Source organism: Lissotriton vulgaris, chromosome 7 (genome assembly GCF_964263255.1).
Source record: "Lissotriton vulgaris chromosome 7, aLisVul1.2, whole genome shotgun sequence".
In the NCBI taxonomy this organism is placed as follows: domain Eukaryota; kingdom Metazoa; phylum Chordata; class Amphibia; order Caudata; family Salamandridae; genus Lissotriton; species Lissotriton vulgaris.
This window is the reverse complement of record NC_141695.1, coordinates 1,040,728,336-1,040,747,464: the sequence shown is the minus strand read 5'-3', so window position 1 is coordinate 1,040,747,464 and position 19,129 is coordinate 1,040,728,336. Positions and strand designations below refer to the sequence as shown.

The 19,129-nt window shown below is 45.0% G+C and overlaps 1 protein-coding gene across 2 annotated transcripts in view; it reads left to right on the top strand.

Annotated features, from left to right (window-relative positions):
* Positions 1 to 19,129, top strand: part of LOC147702891 (kelch-like protein 3) — a 530,880-nt gene that overhangs the window by 72,622 nt on the left and 439,129 nt on the right. Inside the window, exon 1 of one of the 2 annotated variants that reach the window (XM_086931484.1) lies at positions 5,117 to 5,260. The exons of the other annotated variant lie outside the window; for it this stretch is intronic. The gene's annotated coding sequence lies outside the window, so the exon portion shown is untranslated. Of the gene's footprint in view, positions 1 to 5,116; positions 5,261 to 19,129 lie in introns of those variants that run through there. 2 annotated transcript variants of the gene reach the window in all.

The window sequence follows — 19,129 nt, the reverse complement described above, 5'->3', positions numbered from 1 at the left end:
ATAAATATTATTAAAAAAGCATGCAGTGCATGTGGCTTGTTTATGTACAGGCTTTCTGTGAGGTTCAGAAAACTCCGAAACTGAACTTTCCAGGTTTAGCTTTATTTGAGCTTGTCATGAAGCAAGGATTGTGGTGAAGTGAATTTGACACGGTTACTCCATGGACGCTAACCTGCCATTTCCACCAATCAAACATTACCTTCCAACTGCGAGAGCTCACACACTATAAACTGACTCGATCACATGTAGCACACACTTCAAACTGACTCGCCTCTAAGCGCTATCTAAGGAAGTACTAATCACACACATAGCACACACTGCTGCACGCCACACACTGCTGCACGCCACACACTGCTGCACGCCACACACTGCTGCACGCCACACACTGCTGCACGCCACACACTGCTGCACGCCACACACTGCTGCACGCCACACACTGCTGCACGCCACACACTGCTGCACGCCACACACTGCTGCACGCCACACACTGCTGCACGCCACACACTGCTGCATGCCACACACTGCTGCACGCCACACACTGCTGCACGCCACACACTGCTGCACGCCTCACACTGCTGCACGCCTCACACTGCTGCACGCACACACCAACACACACACAAAACCAGCCGTCGGTGCACACTTTCAACAGGCACACACAACACCAGCCGTCACTGCACGCTTTCACCAGGCACACACACCACCAGCCGGCAGTGCACGCTTTCACCAGGCACACACACCACCAGCCGGCAGTGCACGCTTCCACCAGGCGCACACACCACCAGCCATCAGTACACACATCAATTGTTAACGCGTCCACAATTAACTATTGTAGCAATCGCAATATGGCACACTTTACTTTTATATGAACATTGTGTAGGTGGTCTGCACTCCATTTCTCCTATTATTTACCTTTTATTTAATCTGAAAACATTTTTAACCAGTTGCGTGCGTCCCTGGGTTGTGCAAGCCCAAATGCACCAATACTAAGTTTAGACATATGGGGAGCGCGTGGTGACACGCTCCACTCCCAGGTGCACTGCTTATGAGGATGCCATATCCAACTCAATTTTAAACCATTCGACCTCTTCACAATTTTATGCAAATTCTTCATTAATGTTCGTCATTCTGTTATCATCATATTCATCAAATCCACATATTTATCGTTCTGCATTTCGGAAACTTCTCATACTTCCATGTACTACTTACTAAGTCTGTCCTTCCGAATCGACAGTATTCGGCTAGAAATGGCCACAAAAGTATCCAGATAATGTGCAAAAGAACAATAGCATCAAAATACATAGCCAGTCGTAGAAATTAAAACACAGGAATAAAATGCATGAAACATCCGGTGATATAAAATCAGATAAAACAACAGCGTTCAAAAGTTTGCTAGACCCGCATGCTGCATAGCTGAGCTACTGTAGCTGATTCATCAATACAAACATTCTAAATGCATGTTCTAGAGATTGAAGAAACACAACTACACAGCGACAAGTTTCCTCATTTGACAACGTTTGTAAAAAACGGTAGCCTTGCGAACCGGATCGTAACTTTCTAAGCCTCATAAAAGGCACAAGGAATTGTTTGGTATACAATTTAAAATAGCCGCAGAAAAAAATAAAGTATTGTGCCAGCCCTAAAGCTGAAGAGTATAAATCGAATCGTTCCCAGCTCCTACTTGTGTTCCACAAATAATTTGTGGGGTCTCCCCTGGGTTAAGGTACAAATACATCATAACCCTTTGTTTCCCAAGGAGCTGCATGTCACTCATAGAGACAGTGAGTTGAACAGCTGACTCCATCTTCTGTTTTTTTGACGTTGTGGCTGCAGGCTACTAGTGAAAGAGGAAGGTTGTGCGTCGATCAGGGAGTGCGTCGATCAGGGAGACTCTTGACCAGCGTTTCCCAGACTGCGGGTCACAAACTGAATTTTGGTGGGTCGGGAAAGTCCGAGCAATAAATAAAGATGACTTTTAAGTTCTGTGTTTATCATGTCACGTTTGCTGGTCCTTCAAAGGCAGAGGTGAAATGTCAGGCTATGCTATGTCTTCTGACAAATTGCTGCTTATGTTTTTAACACGGGGATTGTTGTTTAATTTTCTTTTTTCAGACTGCAAAATCAGAGGATTTTCTAAAGTGAATTATGTGACGCTCTTGCTGGCATAGAGGCAGTGGGAGGGAGATGAGAAAAGGATTTAAGATTTTTTTTGTAACACAACAAATTGTAAAAGCCTGTAAACGAACTATATGCATTCAAAAGCAAAAATGAAGCACATTTCTTTGTAATTCTAAAGTGTTTTGAAAATTGAGATTTCAATAGGATCAAAACTATTTAAGACACTTCGCCATTGCCCACACCAGCAGAGGGTCAGCATAGTTTCTCCGTTCACTCTGTCAAGATGCAATCTGCAGGAAATACTCTGAACACGCTCAAACCTCACACACCCATAACAATCCACTAGAGAACGCCTGCGCTGTTGGGTTTGTAGCTGGAGCCCTTTCCTTTAGACAGGGAATATACTGGGCTTTGCCAGATAGAGTCCATTGGTCTTGTGAATGTTTAATAACAACGATAACTGAAAGCATTTCTGGTGCCTTTCTTTTGAAATTCCCTCTGTGAAAGTGCATCCCTGGTACATTCTCCTGACCAAGTCTACAGATCCTTTTGTTACCACATTGACGATCCCACTCTAAAAACGAAAGTCAGACCCTCCAGCTTATCGCGATTTTGCGATTTACAAAAAAATTGTGAAATCGGCCGATCCGTGCAAATGCCGCGATATTTACACAAACGCCCGCGAAATCTGCAGTTTCCGTGAGCCGCCAATCAATGGAAAGGAGGAGGGTGTGTCTGTCTCCGCCGCTTCTTAAAACTCCGCTTCTTAAATGCCCATTCACACGATCCAGCATCCAACAGCGTTCACGCGATCCAGCAGCGGCGAGGGGCGACGAGAGGAGAGGAACAACCAGCAGGAGAGAGGAGAGCAGGAAGGAGACCAGGGGGAGAGAGAAGCGGCAGCGTACATGAGGAGAGCGGAGAGCAGGAAGGAGACCAGATACGACGACTCTTCTCCAGCCCCCAGCCCAGGAACACGGAAGCGGGAGCGGCACCCCGGCAAGCAGGAGACAGCCGGCGAACAGCGAACAGGTACGTCCTTCACGCCGTACTTAATAAAAGTATTTTTCCTTTTGTGGGGGCCCGCCGCACACTGGGCACGCGGCGGGCCCCGGGGGGCCAAAAATCATTTTCTTTACTTTCCTGTGGGGGCTCGCCGCACACGGGGCACGCAGCGGGCCAAAAATAATTTTCTTTACTTTCCGGCGGGGGCCCGCCGCACACGGGGCACGCGGCGGGCCAAAAAGAATTTTCTTTACTTTCCGGAGGGGGGCCGCCGCACACGGGGCACGCGGTGGGTCCCGGGGGGCCAAAAATCATTTTCTTTACTTTCCGGTGGGGGCCCGCCGCACACTGGGCACGCGGCAGGCCCCGGGGGGGCCCAAATTCAGGTTTTTAACTTTGTTGTGGGGGCCTGCAGCACACAGGGGCATGCAGCGTGCCCCGGGTGGGGGGGCAAATCCATGTTTTTTAACTTTGTTGCACTGCCTTTTAACCAAAACAAATGGGCTGAATTGTAAATAAACAAAATGTAAATAGCTCACAGTAAGATATCTGTGTTTGTTGTCGAAAAACCCCCAAAATAAAATGCCGCTAATTGCCGCTAAATTTTCATTTTTGTGCCGCTAAATTTGCCAATCCATGCCGCTATATCCTGGGAGGTCTGGAAAGTGGGCCCCCAAGCTGACATCAACTCACTGCTGTTTTCATTTCATCTGACACTAAAAGTTCATGGCTCTCTACATTGGCTTTTAAACTGCTTCTTAGAGCATAGCATTCCCAATTTTACTAAACCCCAAAGTTGCTGACCACAGACAAGAAAAGCCTGAGAGCTGACTGCTCATTATGTAGTAGTAGTAGTAAAGGCTTTATTTCGATAAAATATATCTTTAAAAGCAAACATAGTACATCAGCTTGATAACCACAACATGCACAGTATTCAAACAAGACAATTGTATAAAGGAAAATATCCAATTAAATTGAATTAAAAACACTTAAAAAAGTCTAGCTATAATGACCATAATTAAACAATTTCATTAAGCCTTTTGGATCTGATGGACCAAGCCCATCTTAAAAATTTTGACAGTACACACACATACAAAGGCCGAGTGTCTGACATCAGAATTCGCATTGCAACAATGTTATGTCTGGTGCCTAATTCTCTGCAGATTGGTTTAAGCCAACTATTTCTCGGTGCTTTGTATGCCGTGCATTCGAATAAAAGATGAGCAACAGACTGCTCATTATGTGTAAATGATATCATGGTAGTCAAAGCCACTCACTACAAATTAGTTTTCACAGAAGCCCCCAACTGAGGCAGTGCCAGTTTCAAAGCTATCAACATTGTCAATCCAAGACCTCACTTATAATATTGATCTAATTAAACAAGTGCAATTCCATCAACTACTTTTCACTGGGATGACAAGGCAAGAACAAGACAAATACCGGATGGATAGAGCCAGGCGTGCGATGGGCATGCCGAAGAAGTCCAAGTTTAAAGTGAGCACTGCGTACAGATTGGACTCCAGCAAGAACCCTGCACACTACCAGACTATAACCAGTGCAACTAAAGAAACCCTTGTTGACAGATCTGCCCTGTTCACCACTGCGGGCCCACATTATATGTGTGGTACCGTCTCTCCTGGAAGGCAGTAACAGGAAACCTCTCTTAACCGGACATAAAGCGCTACGCCAGGAGGCCAGAGCAGTACACGTTGCAAAGATGTAAACATTACCAAAGAAGCTTTCTAAAACTGTGCATCCTGGAATTTGGAACCATGTCCTACCACAGATCTTGCTTTCTTTGCCACTCCTTGAGGAAGAAACGAAACCACCTTTCATCAAGAAAAACCTCAGTCATAAGCGATAAGGAAACCTTCCCAGCGCTCCTCCTCTTCTTGCCCTATGACCCCCACCCAAGGCCGCATGTTTGGCGGCCGAAGTGCGTCATTTGGACATTTGATGCTTTAATAAACCATCATTAACTTTGAACTTTGCCCACGGAGTCTGTTTCCTGGTGTTGCGCCGTTCCTGTGGATGGTTGTACCCTTGGGATCCTGTTGTGGAATGAAAAAAATATATATCGAGATTTTGCCGACTCCAACTTCCATGCAGGCGATGAAGAAAGGCACGAACTCCACTTCAGGTTTGGCAAACTGATTTATTTTTCACATAGAGTAGCCGTTACGCGTTTCGACTGTCTTTGCAGCCTTGATCACATAATGAAATGCGTTTTGCCTGTGTTTTTTAATACCACCCACAGTGTCACGTGATACCCTATAAACATAGAGGAATTACTATGCTTTAACCTCCTACTGTGCAAATTAGAGCTGATATCGTCAAAAATACATTTGATATTCAATACTTGCACCAGCCGGTACTTTAGTAAAGCGTATTAAAACATATATGTTTTAAAACAAGCAATGTTAGAAACGAAATTTAAAAAAGTGGAACGGAGAGTGTAAGGGACACAGTAATTGTTAAGACTAAAAACAACACCGACCCCACATTGTAATCCTAAATTATACTACCTGCAAAAATGCACCTCAATCATTTTTGCACATTCTTATTAATGTAGCAAGTCATGATCAACATGGAGAACATAATAATAACGACATCCTATGTAATTCAGGTCACAAAATAACCTTCAATGTGGATATATATATATATATATATAATATATATTTTTTTTTAATCGATTCCTTTTCAGTTGATTGACCACATAATCTTGCTACCCAGCTAGGTGAAGGTGCAGAGCATTTCGACACCAGTGCGAAACATGACCTGATGATCAGTTGGGATCTGAAAAATAGTGATACATTGTGTTAAACCTGCCCCTAAGGACTTCTTCATTTTATGGCCGGGATTTATATCCAGAGCAACTTGAATCTGTCCAAGAGCATGCTATGTTGCGCATTGTGATAATTACATATAGGTGTAGCTGGTCCAGGGCCTGGATATTGCAAACATTTACTTTTCTCTTGCAGCCAACCAATAGTGTAACAATCATAGATTCAATTTCCCTTGCCAGTCTCGAGCTTGATTGGGCAGGATCCAATAGCTTATTCTTTTTTGGCAGCCTAGGAGTTGTTTAACAGCTGCCCTTTCCAGTAATGCAGCTTTCTAGGGGCCTTTTAATATTGGCCAATAGTTGCATTGGGCAGCTTTACATGCTACCAAGTGTGTTAAAGTGTTCGCAATTTAGGACAGTAGAGTGGTACAGTCTTAGTTTCTGAACGGCGGAACTATTACACTCCTACTGAAGAGTGCCAGAGATCCGGTTTTTCCATTATTGGAGAATCTCATGTTGTTGTGAGTTGTATTATAGCTACATTGATCATACCTCAGACAAGGTTCTGACGAGCATCGGTGGATGGTAGCAAACTAGTCCAATTTAGTGCTACTGATGGAAGAGTGTGTGTGTGTGTCTGTAATGTGATTTATACGAGTACTGTTTGATGTCATGTGGGAGAACCTGAGTTGTACTCTTGTTGTGTTATGCTGCTGTGCCTTATTATAAATTTGATTTTGAAAAGGAGTGATGGGTGAGACGCATAAGCATTAGATCTTAGTGTATACATCTGCAGAAAATATGAAAGTGCAGTGTGGCCTGTGTGGAAAGCGTTTTAGTGTTGTGCGTGTATGGCAGAGACTGCTGAAACTTTGTCACAGCAATTGTGTGTCTGCACCTATGGATGGGTGTAGAAATATGAGAATCGACTCATCCCACTGTTGGGTTTAAACCACATTGAATGAGCATAGGATATGATCAGAAGTGAAGGATGCTACCCCTGGGGGTGTTGTCTTGCTTTAACTATGTTAAATGCTAGGTATTCTGCAGCAGCACGACGCAAAGGAAAGAGCATTATGCAGCCATAAAAAGTAAATGTTCTATGGAGTCTGCCCAGGAGTGGCAGTGAGCAACCCATAGGCGTGGGCATTATACAACCAGACATTGTATGCTCTGATGGGTCCTCCGGGTATCAACAGAGAAACATTATATAAGCATCCATGGTATATGCTTAAGGAGTCCAGGTGTGGCAGGGAACAACTCATAAGAATGGGTGTTACACAGCCCGCCTTATTACATATTCAGACGTGTCACTGTAGAGTGACAAAAGAGAAACTATTATGTGATCAGCCTTTGTTTATGCCAAGTTAGTTCATCCAGGTGTGGCAGGGAGCAACCCATAGCAATTGGTGTTATATAACCCGCGTGTTACGTAGGCACGCGGGATCCATACAGGAATATCGGAGGCGAAACCCATAGGGCTGGGCGGCAGGAAACCAGACATGCCACATGGTCTGATGAATACTCCCAAGGAGTGGAAGCAGACACCTTACTTACAAAGGCCTCTAGGAATACATTCTAAGGCAACAACAGGGGAGTGGCACCAGAGTAATCCATCAGAATGGACATTGTACACCCAGCCGTGCTGCAGGGTTAGAGGGCCAATGACGCCCCCTCACCTCCCTGCTTCCCCAGAGCTGAAGAGTAGTAACATAGGTAATAACCAGACAGCACATATACATGGGTCTCTACAAGCCACCATGTGACGTTTTTCCGCATACAAATACCCCGCATACCATCACTCCGCAAAAATGAATCCGCAAATGTTATCACTCCGCAAATTAAGACAACGCAAACTTTTACAACGAATATGCCTTTACCACGCATGCCTTTACAACGCAAAGGCATGCATGTTAAAGGTATACTCATTGTAAAAGTTTTAAAGGTAAGTGAGAACCCTGCAAAAACTACTAACCTACACTACCCTACACTACACCAACACCAACACCAAAACACTACCCACTACCCTACACTACCTTACACTACACTAACACTACCCTAAACCTTAAAACACTACCTACACTACACAAACACTACCCTACCCTACACTACACCAACACAACCCTAAACCCTAAAACACTACCCTACATTACACATACACTACCCTACACTACACAAACACTACCATAAACCCTAAAAAACTACCCTATACTACAGACTACCCTACACTACACCCACACCACAACCCTAAACCCTAAAATACTACCATACACTACACATACACTACCCTACACTACACAAACACAACCCTAGTCAAGTCAAGTCAAGTCAAGTCATAACATTTATATAGCGCACTACATACCCAGAGGGTTTCAAGGCGCTTAGGAAGGGGAGGAGGATTATTTGTCATATATCCACGTTTTAAGCTGCTTTCTGAACGCTAGGTGATTCTGGGTGAGGCGAAGGTAAGCTGGGAGTGAGTTCCATGTTTTGGCAGCCAGGTATGAGAAGGATCTGCCTCCCATGGAGGTCTTGTTGATGCGAGGTACAGTGGCGAAGGCTTGGCTGGAAGAGCGAAGTTGGCGGGAGGGGGTATAAAAGGACAGTCGAGAGTTGAGGCACTCTGGTCCGATGTCGTAGAGTGATTTGTGTGCGTGGGTAAGCAGTCGGAAAGTAATCCTCTTATTGACGGGTAGCCAGTGGAGGTCTTTAAGGTGACCAGAGATGTGTTCGTTGCGTGGGATGTCTAATAGGAGCCTGGCTGAGGCGTTTTGGATTCGTTGTAGTTTCTTCTGGAGTTTTGCGGTAGTACCTGCGTAGAGGGTGTTTCCGTAGTCCAGTCGGCTCGTGACCAGAGCGTGGGTGACTGTTTTCCTTGTTTCGGAGGGGATCCAGCGAAATGTTTTTCTGAGCATGCGGAGAATGTTAAAGCAGGAAGAGGATACGGCGCTGACTTGTCTGTTCATTGAGAGTGAAGAATCCAGGATGACGCCTAGGTTCCGTGCGTGGTCTGTCGGGATGGGTGCTTTTCCGAGGGCTTCCGGCCACCAAGAGTCGTCCCATGCAGAGGGGGATTTACCTAAGATGAGGACTTCTGTTTTGTCTGAGTTCAGTTTCAGACGGCTTTGTTTCATCCATTCGGCGACTTCTTTCATTCCCTCGTGTAGGTTAGTTTTGGCGGTGCTGGGGTCCTTGGTGAGAGATAGGATCAGTTGAGTGTCATCCGCGTAAGAGATGACTACAACACTACCCTAAACCCTAAAACACTCCCCCCAGCATGACCCTACACTACACAAACACTACAACACTACCCTAAACCCTAAACCACTACCCCCAGCATGACACTACACTACACACACACTACAACACTACCCTAAAACACTACCCCCAGCATGACCCGACACTACACAAACACTACACAACTACCCTAAACCCTAAAACACTACCCCCAGCATGACCCTACACTACAGAAACACTACAACACTTCCCTAAACCCTAAAACATTACACCCAGCATGACACTACAACACTACCCTAAACCCTAAAACACTACCCCCAGCATGACCCTACACTACACAAACACTACAACACTACCCTAAACCCTAAAACACTACCCCCAGCATGACCCTACACTACACACGCACTACAACACTACCCTAAAACACTACCCCCAGCATGACCCGACACTACACAAACACTACACAACTACCCTAAACCCTAAAACACTACCCCCAGCATGACCCTACACTACACAAACACTACAACACTTCCCTAAACCCTAAAACACTACACCCAGCATGACACTACAACACTACCCTAAAACACTACCCCCAGCATGACCCTACACTACACAAACACTACAACACTACCCTAAACCCTTAAACACTACCCCCAGCATGACCCTACACTACACAAACACTACAACACTACCCTAAACCCTAAAACACTACCCCCAGCATGACCCTACACTACACACACTACAACACTAGCCTAAAACACTACCCCCAGCATGACCCCACACTACACAAACACTACACAACTACCCTAAACCCTAAAACACTACCCCCAGCATGACCCTACACTACACAAACACTACAGCACTTCCCTAAACCCTAAAACACTACACCCAGCATGACACTACAACACTACCCTAAACCCTAAAACACTACCCCCAGCATGACCCTACACTACACAAACACTACAACACTACCCTAAAACACTACCCCCAGCATGACTCTACACTACACAACCACCACAACACTACCCTAAACCCTAAAACACTACCCCCAGCATGACCCTACACTACACAACCACCACAACTCTACACTAACACTACACTACACTACCCAATCACTACCCCAGCACGACCCCCCACCCCTTACCTCTCTCGTCGTCGTGGTTCCACACTCCTCCTGGTTCCATCTTCTTAATGTCTATTATTTTTCACAACGCATGTGCATTTACCATACATGCCTTTACAACGTAATTCGTTGTAAAGGCCTGCGTGGTAAATGCACATGCGTTGTGAAAAAATGCGGAGTGATGGTATGCGAGGTCAATGACCTTGCGGAGTAATAGTATGTGGACTGAAAGTCAGCGGAAAAAAAGATGCGGAGTAACCGTGCCCTACCGACGGCTATAGGCTTAACTATTTCAGAAGTTATCATTTTGTGTGAAGTAAATGGTGCTATTAAAGGTCTCCTATTGAATTGAGGGATCATTGTTGATTCCATTCTGCTGGACCCTTGGTTTGAGGCGCACGTGTAAATGTAAATCCAGTACTTGTATAGCGCACAAATCACCCCCGAAGGGGTCTCTTGGCGCGGGGGCCGTTGGGAAGATTAAGCAAGCTATTGTCCAGAGTCGCATGGTGCTGGGCAGACCCCTGCCACCGGAGCCGGGGATCGAACCGTGATCCCCAGCATCCAGCGTCAGTCGCCCTGGCCGCGGCGCCACGTAACCGCAGAGAGTCAGTTGGGTTGCGCTACTGATTAATACACACTATCTACCAAACTATTAGCGAAGGTGGCACAGTGTGTTGGGGGTATATGAAGAGGATGATGTGGGATTCATTAGGAATTGGACCACTCTGAATCAGTTTGCTGAGCATAGTTGCTCAATTACCTTCAAACTAAATATATGGTAACAGTAGCCACACCCTCACCTCTTTTCACCTCTATGAATTATATCAGTGCTGATGTAGAATGCTGAGATTGACCACCAAATAAGGAGAGCACAGTAAACCTTTTATGCCGGCATTTACTTGACTCACTGGTGACAAGCACTGTCCCCTTAAGGTGTGCTTTTTAGCACGCTGGAAGCAAGCCTTCTGTACATTTTCTTTTTGTGAAAGCCTCAATATGACCCTCAAATACCCACATTGGATTTCCTCTCCTTTACAATGTTGTAACCTTTGGTTGGTAAATGTTGGTAGAGCTGGCTTGCGAAGACCAGGATTAGACCCTATGTAGGTGCCTACAACATTAAGATCTAATAAGCTATTGCTCCAGTTTACGTCCTCTTATGCCAAATAATGGTCTCTTTACAACCCCCAATGGAATCTTTTACATCTAGTAGGCACATACACTGTTGAGAACAATATTTATTGGTTGTGGTTTCAACATATCTTTTCTATAGGGAAACTGGAAATTCCACTAGGTTTTATGTGATTAAAATTGCATGGGTGGGGGGCGGGGTGTGGGGGTGGTTAATGTTCAGTGCTTATAGTGAAACTCCGAAATCCTGATCTGGAGTTACGCCCAGTTGTAACAAGGGCCACAGATGGCATCAACTTTGCTTGTGTCTTGGTGTACCTTCTTTGCTATGAGATGTTTTAGCTCGCCTTCCATGCAAAAGAAAGCGGTGTATGAGGGGGAAGCATACATTTGCATGTGAGGAAGTCCTAGGGAAGCTAAAACACACTTTAAGGAGGAGGCACAAAGAAAGAAGGTGGTTTCTCCCAGGGACCCGCACAGAGTCTAAAGCCAATCCAAGGTTTGTGGAGAAAAACAAGAATTTACTTCTCTATTTCAGGCATTATTTTGTAGTTTTTATTGGTTTTTTTTCCCCTGCATGTCCAATAAAGATGATGCTTAGCAAGCTTTATATAGGAATGTGGCTATGACACTGCCAAGTGAAAAGTCAGGATAAGCAAATAATCTACTATGCAGTAACGATTGTTTCTGTTGCATAGACTAACTATTAATACTCCTTATTAAAATTGATGTTGGATACTTTCCAATTGAAAGATGATCAATTATCAGTTAACCGTAGACCTCTTGCATGTGTTTCTCTTCTCGCTTACATTTGGACATTGCACACTGCTTGTACACGGGTCGTTAGTGGTACTAGAACAATTGGGGAGCAGTAGGGCGTAGTGCCATCAGTGTTTTGGTCATTGAAGTCCTAGGATTGTCAATAATCCAAGCATTCCACAAAGAACAAGTGTAGTAATTGAACCACCAGGGTGAGGTGTGTAGCCGGTTGTGCATTTTGGAACACATTGTCGGAAATATATTACTAAACCATGCTGTGGTAGCGCATTGTCATTTACAGCCTGCCCATTTTTGATTAAACTGGCCACCAAATTTGCGCAGACATAGTTTTACTGATAAAACTATATAGCACACAATTGATAACATGTGGAAATCGGGTTTTAGTGAATATTGATCATTTGGGCATCACCAAATAGTGTCTTGATTTGTTTTGACCCTACTAAAATATGATTTCATCACATTTCAATATTACAAATAAAGTACTTCAGATGTGATTTCCTAACTGATGATGTTTTGAGATCTTTGTGCAGTTCACATTTTGTTGTGGGTAGCAGGCGTTTTTGGGGGTGGTGGAGCACCCCTGCCCCCTGCATCCAGCACCTCCTCTTGCAGGGTTGTTGGATTCCTATAGCCCACCAGGACATATTTTTGGGGTTCAAGGTAAACACATTTTCGTGTTTATTTTGTCTTTGGAACAAGTCGGCCCAACCCCCAGCAGCACAAACCCTTTGGCTGCCAGTTCACAGTGCCACATTATGGATCTGAGAAGGCCACTGTCTGAAGTTAAGCTAATATTTGTGTCTATAAGTTAATGCTATTCGAACTTTTTTTATGGTTCATTACCGCAAAGCCTTTATTATTAGGCTAAGTGCTCTTAGGAAGGGTCGGTCTGCACTACCAACAGTAGTTCCAGTGTATAAAAGTGCACACATGTTTGCAAAGTTTAACAATATGCAGCATCATATAAGGCTCCCAGAATGCTCTCCAATTAGTTGCAAATATGTGCAGAAGCTTGAAAGTAAGATTGAGCATTATTTGCTTTCAAAATGAAATGCCCACAGAAAAATGCAACTAGGAAAGAAAAATGTTTTACTAAACTTCTGTGAACTTTTAGGTACCATTTCTTTGAAGCATCATGTAGAAAAATGTGTTGATGCATGCGAGGATTTCTAAAATATTCATAATGGAAAATCAGTGCAACCAGTTTCTTTAACATTATGTGAAACATGAAATTTAACAAGGATTGGCAAAGCCAATATTTCTGACACTGTTGGCCAGCATTTTGGTTTTGCTGTGTAATTCTTGTTTTTACATGGTTTTTGTAAAACTTTTATTGTTGTGGGAGCTACCGGGTCCGCACCATTATAACAAACATTGGCAAAAAGCAAAAATATTTTTGGTTTCAAAAAGCATACATTGCCACACTAGTCCCTTGCACGGAACAAAACTACTTTGTGTGCCGATATCCTTCTTGTGAATGAGCAGAATGCGGTCACTGACAGTTAAATCAGCCTATAGATAAATAGAGAAATAATTTTATTAAAAACAAAAAGATCTCAGTCATTGCCAGACCTAATTAGGGGCTCAATTCTTAAAATTCATCACAAAAGTAAACCCAATGGTAAATGTCCTAGCATTAGTGCAGATTTACAGCTTTCATGAATTTATAAAAATGTACAGAAGTGAGCAAGGAAATAGTACTCCTATAAAATATTTGTGAACTACATTTTAGCATATGCGAATATGCTTGTATAGATTTGCTCATGCCAAAATCTGCTGTGTGTTTACAAGTTAAATTTTACTCCAACCCCTTTTTTCTCAACCCTGGATAAAGTTTTACTTCTGCCCTTGTCTGGAATAAACTTTTCATACTTACTCTTTATGCTCTTTATAATTTCAAAATTGTCGTAGGATTTACGCTTGCCATTTTAATACAGGTTTTTTTCTGCTGATATTACCCAAGGAGTTATGGATTGTGGTGGTGATCTTTTTTTGGTCGAAATAAACCTACCATGCAGCACAGCTGTCTGTTTACAAAGACATACAGGAGGCATGCTGAAAGCTGACCTAGGTGAATGCCGGCCATTGCTTACCGTACGCTTTGCAACTCCTAGTTGCTTTCTACTTGCTGCATTTATTTGTTTGAGGCTGTTCAGCACATCTGTGTCCCTTCCTTGGAGCATAGCCTGTTTATCGCCTCTCGACTGGCTCCTTGTATTCTTCCACGAGAGCTCGCTTTCTATAAACAAGCCTTTACATGATGTTCTTATCTTATCACATTTGTTGTGCATTCAAATATCGAGGTCAAATGTCAAGGTATGTCTTCAGAGGGTGTTTAGTGTTTACTTTGCTTTTTCTGATGTCAAAGTCAGAGGATTTATGTGACAATCTTGCTGGGTACTTGGGGTGTCAAAGGAAAGGCTTTTTTCTAGCACACAACAAAATGTAAATGTCTGTATATGCACTGTGAGAAAACAACAGGAGAGACAGGGAATTTAAGGAACAGTCTCTCGGTCCCCACTTCAGGTAAGCAATCAAAAAAAGAGAGGTTACATGTGTATCTTGAGCCACAGTGATAGAGCCATATAAATAGCAAAATTACCAGCCCAATTTGGGAGGATAGGAAGGCCCTCACACACCGACCTAGTCAGTGTCATGCTTCATCATAGGGCCCCACCTCGGAGGCCGAATGCCTCCTCGGTGTGCTACGACGCCAGGAGACTGCGGAGCAGGTTTTGTGATAAGGTGTGCAGTGAGGAAAATAAGTAAAATGTGACTAAGGGTATCTCAAAAAAATATTTTATTAGTTGATCCCTATAGCACAATTAAAATGTAAGCTATGTGTCTGAATTTATAGCCAAAGTAATGAATTGGTTTTATTCAGTAATCTATAGTCAGTCAACATGTTTCAGCCTTTTAATTGGTATAAGTTTACCTAGGCATTCTTCAGGACTAGTGTAACCCCGGCGGTATGGACTCTCTAATCGTCCACCCTGACCAGAGGACGTGAAAGTGAAAAAACCAAAAATAAGTGAAAAAAGTGCAAAAGATAAAAAGGGAGGGAAAAATGCCCAATCCCCACAATCCTAATTAGGACATTATCTGCACTTTAAAATCTGGTGCTAAATGCACCATGGGTCTCGGGAGGGCGGTAGGAACGTCCCTGGCACATCGCCCTCAGCGCTCGCTGTCCGCATTTGCACCTAGCATCTCCTCATAACCGGACCCACGAGGTAGGGCCCTATGATGAAGCATGACACTGACTAGGTCGGTGTGTGAGGGCCTTCCTATCCTCCTAAATTGGGCTGGTAATTTTGCTATTTATATGACTCTATCACTGTGGCTCAAGATACACATGTAACCTCTCTTTTTTTGATTGCTTACCTGTATATGCACTGTGCAAATATTTCAGAATATATCAGAATGAGGGAATCTCAAATGAAGCACTTTTTTTGTAACTCTGAAGTGTGATAAACATTTAAATAGGATCAAAACAAATCAATACACAAGATTATTCCATTTCCACACATTATCGTTTATACGCTGTATAGTTTAAAACTTTGTCTGTGCAAATGTAATGGCCATTTTAATTGAAAATATGTTGTCTGTAATGGCACTGCGCTACCACAACGTGCATACTCTGCTCTATGCCATCATCTCCACTCTACGACACTGTACTCCACAACACTGTACTCTATGCCACTCTACGCCCCTCCATTCTACAACACTACTCCACTGCATACCAGGCACCATCACTACACTCAACTTCACTCTGTGTTGCTCAACTGCACTCTATGCCATTCAATTTGACGCTTCTCAACGCCACTCCACTTTACAACACTTTACTCAATGCAACTCAACTTGCGATACTCCAGTCTACAACACTCCACTCTACGTCACTCCACTCTATCCCACTCTACTCTGCTTCTCTCTACACCACTCCACAAGTCTCCACTCCACAATATCACCCTTTAACGCCACTTCACTCAACGACACTCTACTCCACTTCACTCTAACTCTCCAGACCAATTCACTTTATGCCACTCTACACCACTCCAAGCCACTCTATTCTGCGCCGCCCTATTCTGCGCCGCCCTATTCTATGCCTCTCCTCTGCGCCACTCTACTAAGCACCACTCTCCTCCACACCACTCCGCGCCTCTCTACTTCATGCCATTCTACTGTACTTCACTTTACTTTACTCCAATCTACTCCTCTCTACATCACTCTGCTCCTCTCCTCTCTACTCTACTCTATGCCACTCCACTTTAATCTACGCTGCGCCACTCTCCTCTGCGCCACTCTCCTCTGCGCCACTCTCCTCTGCGCCACTCCGTGCCTCTCTACTTCCTGCCATTCTACTTTACTTCACTTTACTCTAATCTACTCCTCTCTACATCACTCTACTCTACGCCACTCCACTGTAATCTATTCTATGCCACGCCACTCCACCTTATGCCACTCTACTCTAAGCCACTCTATGCCACCCTACTCTAAGCCACTCTACACTGCCACTCTGCTCCACTCTATTCTACTTCACCCCACTCTACACTACACCACTGTCCCGGGGTAGGGGGTTTGCCTAGGCTGGGGTCGGTTTCCACCGGGGTTGCTAAGGAGGAGGACATCAAGTGAGAGACCGAATCTTTCAGTAGAGGTTTTAACGAAGGCTTTATTTTGATATTACAACGCCTTTGCCGACTGGTGATTCTTTCTCGGGCAAACGCTGCGGGGTCAAAGGCCGTCTTCCACGATGAATCCAGCTTGCTTCAGGTAGGACTCCTTTCAGGGTTCGTCTCTGGTTCTCTCCGACTCCAGGGCGTGTTGAAAGAGGAAGAGAGAGAGACCGTGTCAGATCGCAGAAAGAGACCATACAAGTCGGGGGGACCGGGGATGAGGGAAACCGGTGAAGTAGTGCAATATGTACACGCCGTGAGGGAGGTGCTCGTGTAAGGAGGGGGTTTTAGATGGGGAGCTGTACACGGGGCTATACAATCACTCAGGAGGCTGGACTCGGCGTCCCACCCAACCCGCCACTCGGCCCCGTACCTGTTGGAGCCACGCCCCTCCCATGGGAGCGTGGCGGGACGAAGCGTGAAACGGTGTCCTCCTGGCTTCGGGTCAGCTTCTCCTTCTCCATCTCTCGTCTCAGTTCTCCTTCTCCCGACTCCTCTCCGTACTCCGCACTCAATTCACCTTTCTCCACCTGGGAAACGCCGTCCGCTGCTTCCGGGGCTGATCTCCCTTTTGAAGTTCCCTCCTGTTTGTAGAGGGGCGGGGCCAAGTCGGCACATGCCTCATAATTAAAGGGTCCACCGCACACAGTTTCGCTCGGCCAGCATGATTCCAGCTCCTCGTTCCAAGGGGGGTCAGGCGGCTGTTGGGAAGCAAAGGAAGTGGGTAACAGGGGAGTGGTGGACCACCAGTCTGTGTGTAGTTCTTCACCAGGCATACTCGCCCCATCACAACCACTTTACTCCACTCTGCTCTAAGCCACTATAATTCACTTCACTCAGTGCCACTCTAATCCACTCTACTCTGGGCACTCTACTCTGTGCGCTCTACTCCTCTCTGTGCCGCTCTACTCCACTCTGCGCTGCTCTATTCCACTCTGCACCACTCTACTGCACTCTGCACCACTCTACTCCACTCTGCGCTGCTCTACTCTGCGCTGCTCTTCTAAACGTCCCTTCATTCTCCGCCCCTTCACTCTATGCTCCTCCAATCTATGCCACTCTGTGCCCCTCCACTCTGTGCCCCTCCACTCTGTGCCCCTCCACTCTACAATACGCTACAATACTTCAGTCTGACACTCTACTCCACTCTGTGCCCCTTCACTCTGCAACTCTACTCCTCTCTGTGCCACTCCACAACACTGTACTCAACTCTACAATACTCTGCCACTCCACTCCGCTCCTCAACACTCTGATCCACTCTGAGACTCTAATCCATGGCACTCTACGCAACTACCTCTATGCCATGCCACTCCACACCACTTCACTCTACTCCTCTGTACACTTCTCCAAACAACAGCACTCTACTATGCCCTTCCACTCGCTCCCACTCTACTCTACGCCACTCTACTCCTCCGTGCCACTTCACTCTTCTCTGGGCCATTCCACTCTACGCCACTGTACTCTGACACTCTACTTTATTACACACTATGCCACTCTCCACTGCAGCACTCCACTCTGACACACTATGCCAGTCTACTCCACTGTACGCTATTCCACTCGATGACTCTCCACTCCACGACACTCTACTCCACCCTATACCACACTATGTCACTCTACTACACTGGACGCCACTCCACGATTCCACTACACTTTATGCTCTCTACAACACCCTACCCCACTCAACGCCACTCCACGATATTTCACAACACTCCACTCCCCTCTGTGCCACTTAACTCCATGCCACTCTCCTCTACACCACTAACTTTTAACCATGCTGAGCAGCCTCCATGCTGTTGTACAACATGGCTAAAACTGATTTGCAACGCCAATGGGTCTTGCGTTGGGTGCGACCTATTGGCTTTGAGAATGCTTGTTAAGTAAATACCAGTGCATCCTCCAACATGCTCGTCATGGGCACCTTTAAATGCGGTGCCAAAGTACTACACAACACACGGAGCAAACATATGACTGCTCTAAATAAGCAGCCAGTAAGCTCTATTTCCTTTTTGTTTTGTGATTGGCCGTTGAGCCCTTTCAACTTGCAGGATCTATCCTGTCAGTGTATTTCATCTGATTATGTATTACTTATTCTCACTCAAGCGCTTGAGCCATTAGGTTACGCTTTTCCCTTTTTTTGAAGAAAACACGTCCTTGCGACTGTTGTTGTCGGCTAATTCATCTTGTCAAGCAGAACCGCAAGTCACAAAGTTCAAAATTGACATAAAGGCTATGATATATGACACATGGACAGAATTGGCGTGTATTTTAGTCGTC